Source organism: Anabrus simplex, chromosome 2 (assembly GCF_040414725.1).
Source record: "Anabrus simplex isolate iqAnaSimp1 chromosome 2, ASM4041472v1, whole genome shotgun sequence".
Classification (NCBI taxonomy): Eukaryota; Metazoa; Arthropoda; class Insecta; order Orthoptera; family Tettigoniidae; genus Anabrus; species Anabrus simplex.
The window spans coordinates 378,929,574-378,945,220 of NC_090266.1; the positions used below are offsets into that span (position 1 = coordinate 378,929,574).

At 40.0% G+C, this 15,647-nt stretch overlaps 1 protein-coding gene across 1 annotated transcript in view; it reads left to right on the forward strand.

Moving 5' to 3' along the window:
• Positions 1-15,647, forward strand: part of Bruce (BIR repeat containing ubiquitin-conjugating enzyme) — a 1,406,664-nt gene that overhangs the window by 1,129,512 nt on the left and 261,505 nt on the right. The gene's annotated exons all lie outside the window — the stretch shown is intronic.

Genomic DNA, 15,647 nt, shown 5'->3' on the forward strand with positions numbered 1-15,647 from the left:
TAAACTTACCTGTTTACCCCTGAAATTAGATTTGGGTAGCAAGCCAGGTTCATCCATACTCTACTGATAAAAGATTCACTGCAAGTTTCCTTCCATGACTTTACTCCCGAAATAAATAAAAATATATAAATTACCTCAACCAAAACCTGTTCGCCGTTAACAAAGGGCAACTTTACAGACCACTAAAAACCACATACAAAAATAAATCATTTGACGAGACCAGCTCGTGTTTGCCGCTTACAAGGTCTAATTACAAATATCTACAAACCACCAACATGAAGAAAGAAACATCACTTTACGAGACCAACTCGTGTTTGCCGTTTACAAGGCAAATTACAAACGTCTACAAACCACCAACATGAAGAAAGAAACATCACTTTACGAGATCAACACTTGTTTTCCGTTTACAAGGCAAATTACAAACCACTAAAAAAACACTAATTTAAAAAATCATTTAACGAGACCAACTCGTGTTTGCCGCTTATAAAGGCAAATTACAAACATCTTCAAACCACCATAAAATTATTTTCACCATTTACATTTATCATACCTCCAGGTAAGAGTCGCACTGCACTCTACTGTTGCAGATCAAAATCGTATTCTGGTAAAGAAAAGTACGACGACTTTCTCTACGTACGGATGCAACCTTCTTTGCGAAGAGCATCCCTAACCTTATTTACACACTTCATCGACGTCTTGAGCCCTTCCCGACTGCCGCACAGGTTGGTGTAACGCCTCAGGTTTCTACAACTGAAAGTGGATACTCGGCCGACGATTTCCTCGACCAAGAATCAGCTCTGTGCACAACCACACATCCACTACCGAATCTCGATTCTGTACGCATCACCACATCCACTGTACATAATCTCGTAGAAGAATTACAGTCCAACTATTATACAGAGTTGGAGTTACAAATAAACACTTAAGTAGCGTCTTTGACCTAACAGCCACCAGAAACTCATTAGCATCAGCGACATATAGCGTGCTCACTCCGAAAACGATACTAAGAACAATACAACATTGCCTAGGACTATGCGCAAAGTAGCTCCCGCGCGCCGGTCCGAGTGAGAAACACACAGAATCAGAGACAGAAACACAAAAGAATGACTTGCCGCACACGCGTACCTGCTTATATAGGCTTGCTACACGTGGTTATAGCGTCCTGGAAAGTTATAGGTAGCAACGCTCTCACAGGCACCTCTTGACGCGCCACTCAGTCAACCCAACCTCGCTTAAAACAAAGTCCTCGTATTGGCTATTGAGTGTCTGATGTGACATTGAACGTCCACTCACGTACATCCACATTGATCCACTCCAATTCTTCAGCCTATACTACCTGCCGTACTCCGTGTTTCCAAGCCATTTTGTTGCAACACATCCAACGGACTTCAACCGTCCTTCCTGATATAGTCGCAGTTTTCCCGGTTGCACAATCCTTACGGCTAGGCCATATTTACAGACTCTTACCCAAATGGAAATTTATACAAAATATAATGATGCACATATGCAATATTCCCTAACTACACATTCTTCTTATAATATTACGTTTTTACTTCCTCAATAAACAAAATTACATGATTTTAACATTACAAACTATATACGAAAATTTCCTAACCTAAAAATTCGGGGATCGTACTGTACCGGTAAAAGAGCCCGACTCTCAGATTATATTTTAAAGTAAGCAAGAATAGAGTTCTCAGGGCTAAAACTGTGTGAGTAGTAGCTAGGGCTCGGTACAGGAGGTAGGGTCCCATCTACAAGAAAACTTTGATTCTGACTGAACATGAGTTTATTCATATAAGACATGAAATTGCACATCACCTCCAGGTAGATATAAGTTGTCTTCCACATAGTCCTATAATATGGCTCGGGTTTGTAACCGTACGTATGTACGATCCCCGAGTTTTTAGGTTAGGAAATTTTCGTATATAGTTTGTAAGGTTAAAATCATGTAATTTTGTTTATTTACCATGTAAAAACGTAATATTATAAGAAGAATGTATAGTTAGGGAACATTGCATATGTTCATCATTATATTTTGTATAAATTTCCGTTTGGGTAAGAGTCTGTAAATATGGCCTAGCCGTAAGGATTGTGCAACCGGGAAAACAGCGACTATATCGGGAAGGACGGTTGAGGTCAGTTGTGTGTGTTGCAACTAAGTGGCTTGAAAACACGGGGTACGGCAGGTTGTATCGGTTGAAGAATTGGAGTAGATCAATGTGGACATACATGAGTGGACGGTCTATGTCACATCATATACTCGATAGCCAATGCGAGGGCTTTGTTTTGAGCGAGGTTTGGGTTGACAGAGTGACGCGGGAAGAAGTGCCGGTGTGAGCGTTGCTACCAGTGAACTTTTCAGGACGCTATAACCACGTGTAGCAAGCATATATAAGTGTGTACGCGTGTGCGGCGAGTTATTCTGATTCTGATTCTCATTCTCATTCTGTTTCTGACTCTGATGCTGATACTGTGTGTTTCTCATGTGTACTGGTCTGCGGGAGCGACGTATTTGCGCAGTTTGCTATACGATCTGCTATTGTTCGTGAGTATCTGTTACGGAGTGAACATGGTATAATCTCAACGACTTACCGGCTTTGCAGTGGACTTTCTGTAAAAGAAAGTGTTTGTTTGGAACTTGTCACCCGAGTATGCAGCTTCAGTTGATGGAGAATTTTGCTGTTTGCTTGCCTCCGGACATGTAACGCTTTCTGTCCAGCCAGCAATTGGAAAGAATTCAAGACGTCGACGAAGAAGTGTAAATAAGGTTAGGGATGCTCGTCTTAAAGAAGGTTGCATCCATATGTAGAGAAATAGTCGTCGTACTTTTCTCTACCAGATTAGGATTCACGGTAACAGTGGAGTGCAAAGGGGCTCTTACCTGTAGGTATGTTAAAAGTATAATGATGTTCTATTTTTTATTAGTGATTTTAATGATTTGTAATTTGCCTTTATAGACGGCAAACGAGTAAATCTCGTGAAGAGATGATTTTGTTGGGTAGTATTGTGTATTTGCTCGATGTAAACGGCAAGCACTAAGTGGGTTGCGTAAGTGTTGATTTTTGTTGGTGTTTGTCACATATTAGTTCTTATTCTGGGAGTAAAGTCATAGAATCAAACTTAAAGTGAGTCTTTTGTCAGTGGAGTAAGGCTGAACCTGGCATGTTACCCAAATTTAATTTCAGGGGTTATACAGCAACAGGTAAGGTTATAAAGCAAGTCTGGAGCCTCGTCAGCCTGATGACCGTCGCCTTGGGAGAGGGAGTGGCTCGTTGCTCTACATAATTAAATATTCCTGCAATTGTTTTGCAGGTGGCGCCCATAATCCTTGTTATTTACACTTAGTTGATACAACGTTTATCTGTTCAGTATTTCAATAGCTTGCAGGAGTTACAGGTTTTCCAGTTCACCAAGCCGAGCAGGTTGGAACACGTTCCAGAAGATTCCAGGGACTCCGTACAGAAGCGGCTGGACTGTCTGGGTTGGTGTAAGGTAGAGATCCCTCGAACTTTCGAGGCCCAGGTTGAACCCCGATGATCCTGGTGATGTTGCAGATAATCATTTGCTACCTCAGTCTAACATGACTGAGAGGGTTGATGTTTCCAAGGTCACTCGCAGTACTGATAAATCTGAGTTCATAAAAACCTTGGGTGATTAACCTATTAGTGAAGTCACTGGTTATTATTCGTTAAGACTTTCAAAATTTAACACTCGTAAAATGATATGTCTCTGTATACGAGGATTATAAATAATTTCAGAGTTCACCACTAGCAAAAGTCTTTGTCTCTGAATAAATACTGGCAAAAAAAACACAAGTCCCTTCTCATGAAACTATGACCAAATTTAAAGTTCACCACTGGCGAAGGTACAAGTCTTTGAATGAACACGGACGAAAAATATAAGTCCATCCACCTGAAAATCTGAATAGATTTAAAGTTCATCACTGGCGAAATTTATAAAGTTTTGAATCAACACTGGCGAATGTACAAGTCTTCGAGTGAACATGTACGAAAAACACAAGTCCATCCACATGAATAGATTTACAGTCTATCACTGGCAAAATTTATAATTCTTTGAATCAATACTGGCGAATGTACAAGTCTTTGAGTGAACATGTACGAAAAACACAAGTCCATCCACATGAATAGATTTACAGTCTATCACTGGCAAAATTTATAAGTCTTTGAATCAACACAGGTGAAATCCTAAATTTATGTTTTAAAGACGTTGAATGAAGTTAGAGTTCATCACCGGCGAAGTTTATAAGTCTTTGAACCAGTACCGGCAAAACCACAAATTTATGCTTACAGGAACTTTGAGCACATACAGAGATCACCACTAGCAAAGTTTATGAATCACTGTTTATTAGAGGAATGAGTCTCTTAACGCTCGCAAATATTGCAGGTTCAATTTACGAAGAATTCGTTCTTTAACACACGTAAATAATACAAGTCCATTATGAATAATTGGAAAAATTCCAGTCTTGAACACCCGTAAATATTGTAAGTTCAATTATGAAGACTTAGAAAATGTTCTTTAACACTCGAAATATTGCAAGTTCACTTAAGAATACTTGGAAGAATTCATTCTCCCACACTCGAAAAAAATACAAGTTCACTTTATGAATACTTAGAAAATTACAGAGTTGCTCGTCGGGACTCACCACACGACGATAGTAGCAGCGAGTGTCCACGCTGACTACTCAGCTGTAACTGAGTGAACAGGCTACAGTGGGCCCTCCTTTTATTCAATCCGGTACGTCTACATCACAATACGGCTTGACTGAATATCTCCTGAATCCCTCGATGGATTTACTTAAAACTCGAGTATTGTGACGTTCAAGTGATCCCAAACAAGATGACATATCACTCAAGCCGCTAGCATAATTATTATGGGAGTTACAAAATTTTCCCCGTCGAACATTCGGGAAGATGTGACGTGTAATCTAGAATATACGAGTCCAGGCTGGGAACACGTGGTGCGACGGGCGGGCGGTCTAGCTAGCCCCTGTGGCTACGTCACAACTCACAGCTGTCCTTCACTCGCTTGCTTGCCCCGCTGATGGTAAACAAACCAGGCACGCTCAGAACATTACGCGTGATAATTAAATGTCATGTATACTCAAAAAATACTCATGTACAGGTCGTAACCGGTACAGTACATACGTACAGTTACAAGACATTCTAATGGAGATCTGGCACGACCACTTCAGTAAAGTGTTACAGTCTAAAGACACTAGACCTTGCAATACTACTGTTGTCCAAGGAAATGTGAGAAGCACTGAGTCATTCACTCAAGAAGAGATAGTAGAAGTAATTGCAACACTGAAACCCAATAAAGCCTGTGGACTTGATTTGATTTTTAGTGAGTACCTGCAGAGTTCAGCTCAAATATTAGCAAATGCATGGACTGTGCTGTTCAATGAATGTCTCCAGCAGGGGAGAATTCCGAACAAGTGGAGGTTTTCGAGGGTTAAAACACTGTACAAGAGTAGAGGAGATCCGAGTAATCCTGATTCCTACAGAGGTATAGCGCTAGACTGTACATTATATAAAGCCCTGGCGAAACTTCTGACCTTGAAACTGACAGCCATAGTGGACAAGTGTATCCCAGAGGAACAGTTCGGTTTTAGTAAATGTCGTCCGACAATCCAAGCAGTAGAATGTCTACAGAATGACATAAATGAGGCCCTTCGACATCCAAAAGGGAAACTGCATGTTATCTTCGTTGATTATACCAAGGCATTCGACACTATCAACAGAACGAAGCTAATGATGAAACTCGTGCAGCTTGTAGGAGAGGAGAACTCCTATACGATTCTGGTGAAAAATATACTTTCGAGGAACTATATCGAAGTGGACGATGCACTTATTACCTCTAACCCGATTGACCAGCCGACGGGAGTCTTACAAGGGGACCCACTTAGCCCCCTCCTGTTCAACATTGCTACATACGACGTGGTGCAGGCAATAAAGACAGAAGACGTAAAGGTATACCTGTACGTGGATGATACTGCCCTGGTTTCAACATCGATCACTTCGCTACAAAAAGCATTCGACCACCTAGTTGACTGGGCGAATGACAACGATCTACAGCTGAACAGGCTGAAGACGGTAAAAATGACCTTCAAGAAAGGAGGACGGCAAGCAGCCGAGGACGTAATATACTTGGGCCAGCAACCATTAAGCAATGTGAACAGATTCAAATATCTGGGAATAACTCTTCAGGCACAGGGGAGAACATTATCTGCACATGTTAAAGACAGAGTGGCTGCATCTCTGATTGCAATAAATGATATCAGACATATCAGGAAGATTTCACTCCGAACAGCGATGGAACTATTTAAATTTAGGATCTTACCCATAGCTACGTATGGGTTACAGTTAATCTGGGAATGCCTTACAAAAGCGAACTTGAAGGACATCGAAAATGTTAAGGCCACATATATGAAGCGAGTCCTCGGCGTCTCCAAATTTTCCCCATCCAGATTGATCTACGAGTTGTGCAGCGAAACGATGCTTTTGGAAGATCTCCGCCTACAGCTTGGACTGCCATCCATGCCAGCTTACGAAGAAATAGTCTCCGAACACCAGAGGAAAAAGAAAGACATTTGGATTGACTTCTACAGCACAGACGCGATGACGACAAATGACTGGAAGGAAGCGAACCAAGAGCTGAGGCACCTCGTGACAAGGTTCGCGATACACGGCTTTCACATCAAAGTCTGTTGCACGGATCGATTCCATGAGCCATGTGAAGACTGTAGTTGTTCACTGTGTGGCAAGCTATGCGATCGATACCACGTGCAATTTTGTGAGAACCGGCGTATGTCGCTTAAGAAATTCTGCTTGGAAGAGAGTTAATACTGTGCAGACTGAGAATTATTTGATGAAAATGTAATTTATGATCATCTACTTTGTGCAGTATGTAAGTTTTTCTATGGCCATTGGCTGCAATAACCGTATTATTAAAACAGTAATAGGCAATCCCAAAACCTCCCATGGCTTTATGTATGTAAGGTGCAACATCTGTTCTGGTCTCGATAACATAATCGTATACGATGATATTAAAATACTGAATTTGTATTAAGAAGTAGCAGTTGCGATTTCTGCCTGAAAGCCCAGTGACTACACAATGCCCTGAGGGAAGTGCCGAAAACCTATTCAGCGATACAATTGAAAAAAGTAAAAAAAAAAAATGTAAACACCTAACCCTGGACATAATGTAGACGTTTTGCAAGTACGAACATTTGACGAAACTCGTTCCGTCTTCAAGTAGAGCTGTCGAAATGCGAAATTCCAGTTTGTTGTGGCCACTCTCTGCTTTGCTATTTCCGAGGATTCTCTAAACAATACCACCCGAATGTGATGCTAAGATAGTCCCTTATACAAGTGCACCGCCGATGGATTTTCCAGTACAGTACTTCCTCTAATTATCGCAGTGACAGGGCGTTAACACCAAGATCCGTAAATATGCCGTAGCCGTCCTTTTGTGAGATACAGTTTCTTGAAAAACGCGTGATCGAGGATTTAGCGTTGATGGGACTGAAATTTCTGGACGGTTGATCCGGGAAATCGTTTCTTCGAGGAACGGATAATATGGGATACTTTTAATATGATTTAATTGGGATACTCGCGGGACCTCGTAATATGAACGGAGAATGCGGAAAAACGTAGGTTACGGGAACGTATAATTGAGGTTCTACTGTATTTTAATGTATTTATAAACATTGCAATTACTGTACAGTATTGAGTAGGTGGAATAAACTTTTTATATTATATGGACCTATTTAATAAATTCTTTTTAAGAGTCGAATCTCTGTACGACACCTAAGAAGATCACAGCACCCAAGGTGGCAGTTGGTCTTGTGAGCAAGCAATGCCACAAAGAGTAAAAGCTTGAAGGCAGGGTCATCCCAGCCTTTGACCACAAACAAGCCTGTGCCGGACAGGAAACTTAAGATGGCATAACATGAGGGGGGGGAAGAGACCAAGTCACCCTCCCCCAAGAGGTCAGTGCAAGCCGGTGGAGGTGGTATTGTCAACTGGGCCTGGGATTGATTCCCACCCTTTCTAAATAAGAAAAGGTGGTGAAGAAGGACACCCAAATCAGATGTTCCTCCACCCTTCCTGCTGGCTGAATTTTATATAGAAAGTTGCCTATTTTCCGATAACAGCTGAAGATGATGCAAAAATTCATTGAAACTAGTCCTGTAAAATTGAATATGTTGTAATTATATAACAGCATTAAAATTGTATTGAATAGGTGGATATATGAAGGTTATTCATTTTAATTCTTAGTTCAATACGGAAAAATGAAATTTCTGACGTTAACTGGCGGATCTGTGTCAGCGCTGGTGAGTACACCTGCCAGAAAACCTGCACACTCCCGTCGTAGGAGTAAACCCTGCCCCCAGAAAAAATTGAAGCTCAAGGTGTACATCACCTTGTCTGGTGACGAGGTGATCCATGTGGAGCATTCATCTCCATCTTTGTATGGGGATGTCAGTGTAGGTTAAGTAGAATATCGCTGCTCAAAACCTAACACGTCTTTAAGAAGTCCACACTATGGCACTGTTGCAATGGAATTATAACAGTTATGACAGGCATCTTACTGAGCTGCAACAGGTAGTCAGTCAGTTTGCGGTGAGTATAGTCTGTATTCAAGAAACCAATCTCAGACCATGTCATGATATGGCCCTGAGAAATTTTAAACTATACTCGACAGAGCAAAATTATTCTAATCAGGCTTCCGGTGACATTGGTATTTTTACTTGTTCTGGCACCTATTGCAAAAAGTTTCTACTAAGAACCCAGCTGGCAGCAGTAGCGGTATGTGCTTCGTTGGCTGTCATAGATACGGTTTGTAATGTTTATTTCCCACCAGGCCAGCTTCTTAATATCAATAACATAATTGATCTTATAGATCAGCTCGCACCTCCTTTCCTCTTATTGGGTTATTTTAACACCCATCACCCATTATGAGGCTGTTAAATTGCCTTGCCCCAAAGAAAGGGAGTTGGAACAGTTAATAAAGGAGATAGATTTATCCATTTTGAATCCAGTGGAGGCTCCTTCCTGATGGATTTTTAAGCATGCTAGATGGGCCAAAGTTCACATAACTAACTGTCCTTAACATCGCCAATAGCTGGAGCATAGATGACAATATAACGTATATCATACAAGTTGCTATTCCTGCTGCTGATGATGAAGATGCTGATGTTGATGCTTCTGCGTTAAGGAGTCCATTCCAACATTTTCTGGGACTCCTCGATGTAAACTCGTTCCTTGTTGGAACAAAGAATTTGCAGCAGCTATAAAAGAGCGATGTCACACTCTTAAATGCTATTGTAGGCAGCCTACTGTGGCCAACTTGGTAACATTTAAAAACTTAGCACTAATCCATGAGTTCTTATTCGACAGTGTAAGAAAGCTCCATGGACTAGATGTGTGTCGTCCATGATGTAACATACATCACCATCTCAACTGTGGACTAAACCTCGGTATACTTTGGGAGTACAAGGGCCATCCTCAATACCAGGAAATTGCATTGCAGGCAGTATCGTCACTGTTCCATCCACGGTTGCAAACCATCTACCAAGTCATTTTGCAGATGTGTCTGGTTCCGGGAATTACCATCCGGTTTTCCTGGCTCTTGAAAAAAGGAGGTAGAGTTTTTCGTTTGTCACTCAGGCTCCACAGGACTACAACATGCCCTTCACAGAGTTGTAACTCTGCAATGACTTGATGCTTTGCAAGTACATAGCTCCTGGACCAGATAATGACCATTACCAGATTCTGAAACACCTCTGTGACGATAGCCTCTTATATCTTCTTGGGGTGTTCAACCAAATCTGGATAGAGGGTGAGTTTGCATCACAGCGGCGAGAGGGAGTAGTAATCCCTCCCCCCAAGCCTGACAAAGATCTTAAGTATCCAGTAGAAACAAGCCTATTTGTTTCATTAAATGTCTGTGTAAACTATTTGAGAGGATGATGGTGAATTGCCGACTTCTGCGGTGCTTGGAGAAAGGAGGTCTTTTTTCCAAGTACCGATGTGGTTTTCTAGCTGCCCCTCCACCACTAACCGCAAAGTACACCCAGAGAATTCTATCCAGAATGCATTTCTCCAAAAACAGCATTTTGATTTAGAAACAACCTGTGACACAAAATTTGGATATGGCATCCTTTCAGTCCTGCATCAGTGGAAATTCCGAAGTAACATGTCAGTTTTTATTGTGAATTTTTTGTCCCTCCATCTATTCCACGTCCGTGTAGGGAGGGCATATTCACAATATCATATTCAGGAAAACGGAGTCCCACAGAGATCAATTCTCGGTTTCACTCTGTTTGCAATTGCCATGAATGATATTGTTGCTGCAGCTGGTTTAGCAGTAATACAGTCACTTTATGCAGACAATTGGGCTCTTCATTATAGCTCACAAAGTGTGGCAGTTGCAGAGTGATAATTACAGCAAACATCGAGGAGAGTGGAACAGTGGACCTTAGAACATGGTTTTTGGTTCTCAATACAAAGACCTCTGTTGATCTCTTTTGCCGGAAGCGTACTCTTCACCCCCAAGCTCATCTTCATTGGGAGGGGGAGGAGGGATGTTGCTCTTCCTGTGGTTGACTCATACTGATTACTTGGGCTCCTTCTTGATAGTAAGTTATCGTGGCAGCCACTTGGGCATCAGTTAAAACTGAAATGCACTAAAAGACTGAATATTTTTAATTTTAGTAGCGGCGTTATGTGGGAAGGGGGGTCGGGGACAGACAGCATGGTGCTCCTTCGATATTATAGGGTATATATTTTATCCAGGTTGGACTACAGAAGTGCAGTATATAGGTTTTTTTTTTTTTTAGGCTTTTTTCAACTTATCAATCAATCAATACTGATCTGCATTTAGGGCAGACGCCAAGGTGGCATATTCCCTATCTGTTGTTTTCCTAGCCTTTTCCTAAACGATTTCAAAGAAATTGGAAATTTATTGAACATATCCCTTGGTAAGTTATGCCAATCCCTAACTCCCCTTCCTATTTATGAATATTTGCCCCAGTTTGTCCTCTTGAATTCCAACTTTATCTTCATATTGTGATCTTTCCTACTTTTATAAACGCCTCTCAAACTTATTCGTCTACCGATGTCATTCCACGCCATCTCTCCGCTGACAGCTTAGAACATAACACTTACTCGAGCAGCTCTTCTTCTTTCTCTCAATTCTTCCCAGCCCAAACTTTGCAACATATTTGTAGCGCTATTCTTTTGTCGGAAAACACCCAGAACTAATCGAGCTGCTTTTCTTTGGATTTTTTCCAGTTCTTGAATCAGGTAATCTTGGTGAGAGTCCCATACACTGGAACCATACTCTAGTTGGGGTCTTACCAGAGACTTATATGCCCTCTCCTTTACATCCTTACTACAACCCCTAAACACCCTCATAACCATGTGCAGAGATCTGTACCCTTTATTTACAATCCCATTTATGTGATTACCCCAATGAAGATCTTTCCTTATATTAACACCTAGATACTTACAATGATCCCCAAAAGGAACTTTCACCCCATCAACGCAGTAATTAAAACTGAGAGGACTTTCCGTATTTGTGAAACTCACAACCTGACTTTTAACCCCGTTTATCAACATACCATTGCCTGCTGTCCGTCTCGCAACATTTTCGAGGTCACACTGCAGTTGCTCACAATCTTGTAACTTATTTATTACTCTATAGAGAATAACATCATCCACAAAAAGCCTTACCTCTGATTCCACTCCTTTACTCATATCATTTATATATATAAGAAAACAAAAACTTCCAATAATACTGCCTTGAGGAATTCCCCTCTTAATTATTACAGGTTCAGATAAAGCTTCACCTACTCTAATATCTATTTTCTAGAAATATAGCCACCCATTCAGTCACTCTTTTGTCTAGTCCAATTGCACTCATTTTTGCCAGTAGTCTCCCATGATCCACCCTATCAAATGTTTTAGACAGGTCAATCGCGATACAGTCCATTTGACCTCCTGAATCCAAGATATCTGCTATATCTTGCTGGAATCCTACAAGTTGAGCTTCAGTGGAATAACCTTTCCTAAAACCGAACTGCCTTCTATCGAACCAGTTATTAATTTCACAAACGTGTCTAATATAATCAGAAAAAATGCCTTCCCAAAGCTTACATACAATGCATGTCAAACTTACTGGCCTGTAATTTTTAGCTTTATGTCTATCACCCTTTTCTTTTATACACAGGGGCTACTATAGCAACTCTCCATTCATCTGGTATAGCTCTTCCGATCAAACAATAATCAAATAAGTACTTCAGATATGGTAATATATCCCAACCCAGAAATCTTATCAATTCCAGCCCCTTTTCTAGTTTTCAACATTTGTATCTTATTGTAAATGTCATTGTTATCATGTAAATTTTAATACTTCTTTAGCCGTAGTCTCCTCCTCTGTCTGGACATTATCCTTGTAACCAACAATCTTTACATACTGCTGACTGAATACTTCTGTCTTTTGAAGATCCTCACATACACACTCCTCTTGTTCATTAATTATTCCTGGAATGTCCTTCTTGGAACCTGTTTCTGCCTTAAAATACCTATACATACCCTTCCATTTTTCGCTAAAATTTGTATGACTGGCAATTATGCTTGCCATCATATTATCCTTAGCTGCCTTCTTTACTAGATTCAATTTTTTGGTAAGTTCCTTCAATTTCTCCTTACTTCTGCAGCCATTTCTAACTCTATTTCTTTCCAGTCTGCACCTCCTTCTTAGTCTCTTTATTTCTCTATTATAATAAGGTGGGTCTTTACCATTCCGTACCACCCTTAAAGGTACAAACCTGTTTTCGCATTTCTCATATAGATAGATCAGCAAGGCCAAAGCATTCTTGTGGAACAACTGAATAGTAGTAACCACAGTCGAGTTAGGTTAACGTATCCACAAAGATGCACACGAGATGCTGTCAGTTGGTACAATTATTTTATTTACATGTATTTACAAATTAAACACACGCATTACCTTGATCACTGTTGTCACAACAAAACACTCACATCACCAAGCCACCATTTTGACAAAAGCCAATCACTGCACATGGAGATTACAACCTCGGAACACAAATAAAACAGTTGATTTCTTAAAAGCATGTCCACACGTGGTCACAAGCATAACCTTGCTACACCATGACTCTTCAACCAATAACTTCCAACCAATAACTCTCTTCCATCAACTCACTTAACAGCAGCTAACTTCACAGTCAAGATGGTCTCTTTATATAGGTATCCTGGCCAGGCTTTCAGAAAGATACATTACAAGCAATACCTTCTCGAAAACTCTAGAGTGCACACAACATTGATTATAATGAATGGAATATACTCAATCGTTCTCATGCCTATTACCATTCCGGAAGTTACAATGTGTTTCACAATTATTATGGATTACAATTTATATATACACATAAGTATAATATAATATTAATTTACAGGTATTTACATTAACTGAACTGGTATAAATATTTACATACAACACATGTTTCATGACATAACCTCACAAACAGCACGATCATATCATATGTACATAATAATAATAATAATAATAATAATAAAATAATAATCAAAATAATAATGATTTTAATAATAACAGTCATGATCTTATAATAATAATTATTATTCAAGCTCGATATTTGCATTAGTTACCCATGGGTGAGGGAACATTTTTTTCAAGTTATACCTGTTATCGCACTTGCGTTAAGGTTAGCATTCCGTACAAAGCCCCACTGCAAGCCTACTCGCTGAATCTTGTGTGTGGCCTTTACATCTATTGTCGTATGCTGCTGATTTGTGCCAGATGTCACTTTACCCAAGCTATCCCTGCTTATTCGAGAATGCAAACCATTGGCTGAATGCTGCTTATCCACGAGCAATGCAGCCGATTGGTATATGCTTGAATAGCATGTACAGGATGTTCTTATTTGCTTTCAGTTCCTGTCTTGTTAGACGACCAACTAAGGTAACTCCATGGTTAATTCGATGGTCTGATATTATCCTGGATTTGTGAACCGGGCCTGAGGTGAACATGGACCCCTGCATTTATCGGAGGTTCTTCCTGTCCATTGTTGGCTGGTATCCAGGTTCAGTAGTTATTTACACAGTTGTTTCGAGTGCAAAAGCAAAAGTAGGCTGTGCATTAGTTTATTTATAATGAACGATTTCTTTTTCCTCTACCTGAAATCTGTAGTGTGTACTCAACACTGCTCTATGCTCTGCTTGAAGCTTTGTGGTATGTGCTGTCCAATAAACATCGGCATTTTCTGCTCTGTACTGACTCCTTGGGCTCGTTACAATCTATTGAGGTGTGTTTCCTGCCACACCCTCTAGTGCAGTGAATCCAGGACCTGCTGGCCGGATGTTGGACTGTTAGCACCAGAATCGCATTTTTGTGGCTCCCATGCCACGTGTGTAGTGGGGAAATGAGTTAGTTGATAGGGCTGCCAAGGAAGTGGTCACATTGCTCTCCTTGCCTTACAGGGTTCCAGCTATTGGAAGCTGGAGTGGCAGGCCGCTCCTCTTTCAGATAATCTGAGAACGATTAAAAGAACTATGAAAGTATGGAAGACTTCCCTTCGTGTTTCTAGGGGAGAAGCAGTGGTATTGTGTTGCCTTCGGATCGGCCATGGTATAGTGTTGCACTCCAATTCACTGAAGGGAGAAGCTACCCTGGTGTGTACTTGCGGTGGTCATGTTGACCGTAGTACACATCCTTACAGTGTGCATGGACCTGGCCGATCTCTGCTATAGTCTAAAAATTGAGAGTACCCTGTCCCTCATTCTACTAGATGATGAGTAGTCAGCAGACCTCATCATATGTTTTATGAGGGATAGTGGCCTATTTTATCATGTTTAAAAGGGAATTTTGTATTTGTAAAATTATTTTATTAACTACATTTTTATTTTATTGACTCTTTCTCTCTGTGTGTTTTTAATGTGTTTTTCTAAACTTTTTTGCATGAAATATATGATTTCACTTCAAAGGCAATGTGTTCTTTAATTTTATTACATTTCATTGTATTTTAAAATAAATTATATGAGAAAATAAGGCATTGCAAATGAGATTCACTGATTATTCTAAATTCATATTCATTTTACTTCATCATACTTTTAAATTCTAGTCAGTGGATATTTTAATATTTTAATTATCATTACATTTCGTTTCAACTTGTACAATTAAGGCTGAAGACATAGATGTTCGGCCGCTTTAAACAACAACAATCATCATCATTGTCTTTTCCCCTCATAATAACTATACCCCTCTCCCACAACATGACCATAATTCACTGTTCCTGTTACATTTGCCATATATTTACAATGTAATATGTGCATTTTATTTACACTCTTCATGTCTGTATTTATTCCTTCTAAATTATATTGATAAGAGGCTTTGTGATTCTGTTACTCAAAAAATGTTAGAATAGATTTTTGACATAATAATAATAATAATAATAATAATAATAATAATAATAATAATAATAATAATAATAATAATAATAATAATAATAATAATAAAGTCATTATCATCATCATCATCATCATCATCATCGCTGTTACCCATGGGAAATATGTATTTGATGGGCT